Below are 8,941 nucleotides of genomic sequence, written 5' to 3' on the forward strand. Positions count from 1 at the left end.
GAGGGAGGGAGGGAGGGAGGGAGGGTTTGGGACAATGATTTTGTCAGCAAATGCCTGCCACATGAATATAAGGATTATAATCTTGGATCCCCAACACCCCAGACATAAAACCCAGGTTCGGTGGCTTACATTTGTGATCCTGACACTCAGACAGCTGAAGTAAGAGGATCCCAGAGGCCCACTGGCCAACCAGACTAGCCAATCAGTAAACCAGATTCACTGTCAAAAGCTAAGATGGAGAGAGTCATTGAGAAAGACATGGCTTCTGCATGCATGTACATGCACACACACATAAGATAACTCACAGCAGTAAACCAATTCTATCCTATGATCATGAGCCCAAAATCTTTCCAGGAAGTCATAACTAAGCTTTCGCACCTCTCATCTCCACCTCAGAGCCAGGGAAGCAGACATACACTGGTGTGCAAGTGGGCTCAGCTTAAATCTTCCACATGTCCCTAAAAGCCACCTCATAGCATACCAAAGCTCTTATCTCCCAACTGCTTCCTGAAGAACACCACATTCAAGTAATGGCTGCACCCGAAAGTTCTCTTATGCTCTGTTCTGCAAGTCTACCATATAGCCATTTCCTAAGACATACCTAAGTCCAAGCATGCCCCAAAGAGGGCTGTGGAGATGCCCAGTGGTTAAAAGCACTCATTGCTCTTGTAGAGGACCGAGTTCAGTTCCCAGCACCCACATCAAACAGCTCACCACCACCTACAGCTCAAGCCCAGGACACCTGATGCTTCTGTTGACCTCTAACGTATGCATGCACATGGCCCCTCCACAAATACACATAAGATATCAAAAACCATGTTCGTAGCAGCTTTATTCGTAATAGCCAGAAGCTGGAAACAACCCAGATGTCCGTCAATGGAGGAACAGATACAGAAATTATGATACATTTACACAATGGAATACTAGTCAGCATAAGGAAATCATGAAATTTGCAGGAAAATGGTGGGAACTAGAAAAAATCATCCTGAGCGAGGTGTCCCAAAAGCAGAAAGACACACATGGTATGTACTCACCTATAAGTGGATAGTAGACATATAATACAGGATAAACATACTAACTAAAATCTGAACACCTAAAGAAGCTAAGCAAGAAAGAGAACTCTGGGTAAGATGATCAATCCTCACGCAGAAAGGCAAATGGGATGGACATCAGAAGAGGGAGAAAAGAGGAAATAGGACAGGAGTCTACCAAAGAGGGCCTCTAACCAGCAGGGTATCAAAGAAGATGCTGATACTCATAGCCAAACTTTGGGCAGAGTGCAAGGAATATTATGAAAGAAGGGGATATAGAAAGACTTGGAGGGGACAGGAGCTCCACAAAGAGAGCAACAGAACCAAAAAATCTGGGCCCAGGGGTCTTTTCTGAGACCAATACTCCAACCAACAACCATGCATGGAGATAACCTAGAACCTCTGCACAGATGGCAGCTCAATCTCCAAGTGGGTTCCCTAGTAAGGGGAACAGTAGCTGTCTCTGACATGAACTCAGTGGCTGGCTTTTTGATCACCTCTCCCTGAGGGGAGGGGTAGCAGCCTTACCAGCAGCCTTACAGAGGAAGACAGAGCAGCCAGTCATGATGAGACCTGATAGGCTAGTGTCAGATGGAAGGGGAGGAGGACCTCCCCTATCAGTGGACTTGGGGAGGGGCAAGAGGGAGAAGGGAAAGGGAGGGGACAAGGGGGGGGGCTACAGCTGGAATAAAATGTGAATAAAATGTAATAAATAAAAAAAGAAATAATATAAATAAATGCCAAAGAGACCCTGTGTACAAGACATATGCATGAGATAAATGTGATAACATTAAATACTGCTTGCTTGCATTCTCTCTCCCCTCCCTGTTTCTCTCCTTCCCTCCTTGTCTCTGTCTCTATATCCATCATCTCGTCTCTATCGCCACTTCTCTGTCTCTCTGTATTTACCTCTATATCACTATCACTATCTCTATCTTTCAAGCAGGTTTCCCAATGTATACTATTTTGCCCTCAAATTTGCAATCCTCCTGCCTCAGCTTCATGACAGCTGGGATTATAGGTGCACCCCCCACGCCCTGACGGTGCTTCCATTTTCTGTGGGGACAGCTCCAGCCAAGAACACTGACTGGCATTGCCTTGATATTAAGCATAGCCTAGTTCTTCAAACATTTAAAACCTCCCAAGTAAGGAAGTGTCCACGTCCACTGGTCACAGTCTTTCCAACATCAAAACCACTTGATTTTTAAATTCAGTGTATGTTCCAGCCACCTCTACTTCATCCCTTTACAGACAAAATGCCATTTTAGTGCAGGTGCCCTTCAGAGTCGATGGGAGGGCACCAAATCCCTTATAACTGGACTTACAGCCTTGCACAGCCTTCTGTGGAGGCTATGAACCAAACTCAAGTCCTCTGTAAGGGCAACGATTGCTCTTAACCACTGTGCTATCTCTCCATCCTCAAATCTCTGTCTCTTCCGACCCCAGGGCAGCTCTGAACACAGGCTGAGTCGTCTTAAAGTGAGTGACGTTGATATCTGAACCTCTCTGTTGAACAGAAGCCCTGAGACCCAATGCAGCGCCTTTCTTATGCCACGTTCACATGTTTTTGATCTCGCTACCCTCAAACCCACTCTTCAGCCATGAGCTAAACAGCATGTTAGAGCCCACAGCCCCTTGCAAAGTGGACGTAGATGCAGAGCATGCGAAGAACATCAATGGGAGGTGTTGCTGCTCCAGCTGCTGCAACACTGGTAATTACACAATACTTTTATTGAGCAATTTGGTGGTAATTCTTGCTGCTATTCCTTCTTAATAAGATCCATTGTGCACCATAAAAGAGTAACTCAGATGCAGTTTGTATTCTGCACACATCACACGCCTTTCTTGCAGGTTCTTCCATATCCGTAATCTCATCATTATTACTATTACCCTCGAAAGACAGTTGACTTGCATTAATCAGGCCTGCTGCCATTCCCTTGCCAGATTTTCTGCGGTTTTATTGTGCTTTTGGACATTTTAATTAACTTGAAAAATTAATTTTAAAATCTTCCCTTATTAATGTTCTGCCCCCTTGGAGATCTCCTCTCCTTGTTTATTATCACTGACCATTTGAAGATGGGGGTCGTTAGCAAGTCAGTCTCCAGAGAACAGCACCATCTTGCCTCAGACTCCATGCTATTTTTAAATAAGATGAGAATAATAAGCCAAAATTGGGAAGGTGGGAGGGGGAGAGGGAGCTCTTGCTTGGGGACTTAATGGACTTATAATTTCAATTATACCAGAGCATTGACTCCTCAACAGTCCGCTCTCCACGGCAGCTCAGCAAAGCAGTTTAGGAATGACACCAACAGACATGAGAGATTCTTTTCTCCTATTTTTCAAGGTGAAGTGAGTAAGACATGGCTTTGATGCACTCAGAACATTGACACAGGCCCAAATAAAGAGAACACATTGCATAAAATTAATGTTCTGATCCTTCATTCCCTTTCTGGGCCCTGGCAGATAAGCAGATAGGTATTGACTGCATAAATGTTACACTTCCTGAACAAGATTGTGTCTGTCAGTTTGGGATGACTGTAACAAAATGCCTGAGATAATTAAATGCTATAAAGGTTTATTCTAACCCACAGTTTTGGGATTTCCAGTCTGTGATAGGTTTGGGCCCTGGGCAAAGCCATAGGTGGCAGGAACAAAAATCTCTAAATTTGTAGCAAAGAAACAATACGAGAGAGCAAGGACCACCCAGGGCTCCTCATTCCCCTTCAAGCAAATACCTACAATGACAAAAGACCTCCTAACGAAGATTTTGTGTCAAAGATTGGTGCTCCCTGCCATTTACTAGAAGACTATTCTAGTTAGAGGGTGGCCTCTTCAGTCTCTATGTTCTCTGCTACTAGGAGTCTCTGCTTGAGTTCTCCTCATATCCTCCTGGGAGCCTGCCCAGCTTGTCACAGAGATGTCTCCACCCTCAGTTTCCCTTTTCTGTACAGGCTTTCTGTCCTCTCGCCCTTGCTCTCCTCAGGTCTGATCTCCATGCTCTTAACTCTCTATGCCTCCTCTCCTACCTTGTTCCCTCTCTTCAGCCACTACCTCTGTCTATTTTGTCTCCCCTTCAAAGTGAGATTTATGCATCCTACCTTAGATTCTCTTTATTACTACCTTCTCTGGGTCTACACCTCATAGGGTGCTTATCCTATACAATATGGATAAAATCTAGTTGTAAGTGAGTATATACCATGTGAGTCTTTTTGTGTCTGGGTTACTCACTCAGGATAACCTTTTCTAGTTCCGTCCATTTGCCTTCAAATTTCATAATTTCTTTGTTTTTAATAGCTGAGTAGTATTCCATTGTGTAAATGTGCCACAGTTTCCTTATTCATTCTTTGGCCTGTCAGAGTTGTCCTCTGAGAGGCTCTACCCAACATCACCTCAAAACAGATGGTAAGACTCAGGAAAACATTGGCCAATGCATAGGGACTCTTGAGGAATAGTGGAAGAAAAGAGAAAAGGACCCAGAAGTGACAAGAGCTCCACAAGAAAAACAATGGAGTCAACTAACCAGGGCCTAGAGACTGACGCATCAACCAAGGATCATGCATGAACTGCACCCAGGCCCCCTACAAAGATGAAGTAGATGGGCAGCTTAGGTTTCAAGTGGGTCCTCCAGTAAGGGAAGTGGAGACTGCATCAGACATGGACTCACTTGCTAGCTTTTAGATCACTTTCCCCTGGCGGGCTGCCTTAACAGGTCACAGGAGAAGAGGACACATTCAGTCCTGATACAACTTAATGAACTGGGGTGGATGGGAAAGGGAGCCCCCATTTTCTGAGGAAAAGGGGAGGAGTGAGGGAAAGGAGAGAAGCTAGAAGTAGGAGGGGAGGAGAGGAGGGGCTACAAGGATGTAAAGTGAATAAAATAAATGAGAAAGAAAAGACCACCTGTCTGGCCCCACATCTTAAAGATTTTTTTCCCACCTCCTAAGTGGACCATCTGGGAACCACACCTTCATAGGTGGGACTGGGTCTTTCTTAAGCTGATGGCCTATATACAGCACCTTATATAGTATTTCCAGGGGAGAAATGAGAGCATCCACAGACTCTATCAAATGTCTGCAAGAAGCTACTCAAGCAATGCTGCACGAAGGGGACATGGTGTCTCAAGAGCACACAGTGGCCTTGGGACTGATGACTCCCATCTCATCAGGAGAAGGATGGCCAAGTTTCCAGGAACCAAAGCCGTCATTCGTCAAGGCTCTGGTCGCAGCCCCAGACTTGTCTGCTTCTAGGCAAGGACAAAGATCCAACGTTCCCCTTGTCCTTTCTTCAGAGCCACTGGGAAAGTTCTGAGATGGCTTAGCTTTCCACACAGTAGCTAGGCTATTGAGGGACATTAAAAAGCTGAGCTGCCCTAGGACACACCCACATCGACAAGATAACACCATTGGTTGGTAGTGGTTTCCTGGTCACGCTAATGAGGGTTAATATAGAATCTGCCACCCAGGGTGTCGTAAGTGTCCACCAAAAGTGGTTTGTAAATGGCAAATGAATGGCCTAAATATCTGCTTTCCTATCGTAAAGATCGGCACCTTTTTCATGTCATTTATAATAGTGACCCTCAAGTTTGATTATGAAAATCTGCTTTTAATTTAATAAAGTAAGTAGATCTTCACATAGCTGCATATATTCTGTTAGTTAAGAAGATAGACACAGGGGACTACCCAGATGCCTCAGCAGGTAGCATGCACAGCTCTAGCAGAAGAATCAAGTAGCATTCTCAGTGCCCATGGCCGGCAGCTCACCCATGTCTGTATTTCCAGCTCAAGAGTTTCTGAGGCCCTCTTCTGGCTCCACAAGGAACCTGCACCCACATGGGAAACCCCGTCCCCAAGAAATACACAAATACCCATAATTTAAAATAAATCGTAAAAGAAATGGAAAGCAGATGGTGAAGGGGATCTGAGAGGAGTGGGAGGAAGGGGTGGGGTGGAGGCTGATACAAACACATTGCATGCATGTATGCAATTCATGAAAAAAAATTAAAAATCAAAGAAGGTAGCTGGTGAAAAAGCTCACACGGATTCAGCCAGGTGACAGAAATTCTTGTTTTGGTGACACTAAGTTCTACCTTTAGAGCTCAAAGCTGTAACTGTGTGGAACATGCTGTGTGCTCAGTTTACAGACACTGCCTGGCATGCTTTTGCGTGTGCATGCTCTTTGGATTAGCTCCGTGACCAGCTCTACCTGGGTCCTTATTTAGACAAGGCCTACATGATCAGGATCTGAGAACAATTTAATTAAATACCGTATTACACATATAACTCACGAATTGAATCTTCAAACCTAGGCGTTCTTCAACTTGGAATACTTTCAAGAGGACCTTTTTTTGGTTGTTGTTGTTGCTATAACTCTATTTTAAATGCTTGTGCTTTTGTAAGGTAATAGAAATATAGAGAACCCTATCCAGCTGGCTCCAGTCTAAGTCCCACGCATAGCTATCTACAGTGCTGATTTAGTTGACAATTTGCTATCCAATGACACTGCTTAGTGCAGGCATCATGGAAAAAAATCAGGGTGACACAGTGAAACCTATTTGTAAAGGGTACCGGCTAATTCACATTTCTTCTGTGTTATTTAATAGCTGTCTGTTTGTTTTTAAATGTTTTGCCTACCTGTCTGTGCACCACATACGTGTATAGTATACAGGTATTTCTGGCCACAGAGGTCAGAAATAGGTGTCAGATCCCCTAGAATCAGAGTTACGGGCTACCATTTGGATGCTGGGGATGAAGCATCAGCCAGTGCTCTTAACCACTGATTCATCTCTCCAGCCCCTAGCAGAGCTTAAGTAACTCACCTACCATTTCACAACCTCAGCTTCTTATAAAATACAGTCAACACAAGATATCATGATTATTGATACTATCGAATGCACATCAGAAGATGAAGGGGCGGGGAAGATGGCTCAGTGGAAGAAGTGCTCACTTGACATGAGGACCTGAGTACGGGTACCCATCACCAGTATAAATGGCCAGACGTGCAATACTGCACTGTGGCAAAGAGACAAGTAGGTGCCTGAAACTCAGTGGTGGTTAGCCTAGCCGAAGCAGCAGGTGGCAGACTCAGGGCAGAAACTGAAAACCTAAGATAGAAAGTGATACAGAAGGAAGTCCAATGACAATATCTAGCCTCCACACATAAAAACACAAGCGCACAGACACACACACACACACTTCACAGACTCAGGAGCATTCCTGGTGTGTTTTGAGTGATGGGTAAGAGTTAACAAGAGATTGGCTTTTATAACACTAATTTTTAGAAGCATTTTACAGTAAATATACTCTAAAATTGGGGGAAGAGGTGTGATTTCTACTGTGGAAAGAGCTTTGTAGAGGGCACTCAGTGATACGCTAGCTGGTCCAGGATGCACACGTGAGAAGCAAGGCTCTGTCAGTGCAGAGACTGAGGAGGTTCTTGTAGGAGAAAGCCAGGTGGAGCTTGGCCACCTGCCGAGCATAGGCGAACCTTAGGTTCAGCATTTGTGTGGGTCCCTGCAAATGCTAGAGCCTGAAGAGGAATGAACTAAGTGAGGCAAGAAGGAAATCCGGTTCCGCACAACTTACTTACGTGGGCTGGCTCAAACTTCTAGAGTCTGATCCGAGCCGTTTCTTTTGGCGTACTTAAGCACAGTACAACTTTGAAAAGACGTTTCCTTGTGACAATTATCACTGCAAAGCTTAAGGCATGGCTACGTTGAAACTCCTTGGCGAAGTGCATGCTTTTGGAAAGTTCCTAAGACCTCATGCGCAGAACGGGGCCTGTCAACTGGGAAACAACGCTCAGGAGTCTGAGGTGCGCATAACAGTCTGAGTCATTTGGGTGAAGCTGGCTCTGCAGACAGCAGAAGATGAGCGAGTTTTTAACCCCATCGTAGCCCAGCTTTCTGGGCAGAAAACAGGCACAAATACCTTCTGTTGAAGAGAAAAGTGTGCGAGTTTATATGTTCCTGGTTTCCCTGTGCCCTCCAGAAGCACTGAACTCAGCATGAGAACAAGGGGAGAAGAGAGGCGAGTGTGGACTATTTTCTCCCGCTCCCACCAGCACCCTTTCCCCTCAGATCCCCTCAAATCATGCCCGGAAATAAGGGCTCCCTTAACTTGCTTCTTGTCATCTCTTCAGCCACAGCCATGAGCAAAGTGATAGACACAGACTATAGACATGTCGCACAGTGCCCCAGTGGTCTCAACACAGAAGAGAAGAACCTCTCCCATGGGTTGAGGGTCACAATTTATCAAAAATGTTCCTTCTGATCTTTTCTTGCTTCATTTCCAAATTCAGACCCACGCTTCTTCCTCCTAAATAGTTCCTAAATAATTGAATACAGCCTTTCAACCGTCATTTGGTATTTCTTTCATGGCTACTAGAAATATATTGACTCTTCCACACATATATCCCTCTTATAAGCTGATGCACACTGTTGAGGTAGGCATAGTCTCAGTGCTCTTTGGGAATAGACACTTGGCTCATAACTCATCACCTTTTTTTTTTCTAAGTATGAAATATTTTAAGAGAAAAGTGAATAGGTGGACATGGCTAACTGAGTTTGAGGAGGAGAGAACAAGATATCTAAATCTGCCTGAATGTATGAGGGGGGGAAACAGCCATGGACTCAACACCCCTTGACCACTCGGTGCCCTATTCTTCGTTGCGTTCAGATCCAATGAATGAAGTAAACGGAGAATTTCTATAGAAACTTAAAATGGTGCCCTGAGCTGGCAGCTTGGTGCTTTTGCAGGTGCCAATGGCCTCAGCACAGGTTCACAAGAGCAGATATCATTTCCTGGAATATTGAAAAAGATAGAAGGCTTATAGGATAGGTGAGCCTCACCTGGAAATTTGCACAAGTTGCTGCTACTTTCCAGTCAAATCAACTACAATGGACAAATGATCTG

This window comes from Meriones unguiculatus, chromosome 2 (assembly GCF_030254825.1).
Source record: "Meriones unguiculatus strain TT.TT164.6M chromosome 2, Bangor_MerUng_6.1, whole genome shotgun sequence".
Classification (NCBI taxonomy): Eukaryota; Metazoa; Chordata; class Mammalia; order Rodentia; family Muridae; genus Meriones; species Meriones unguiculatus.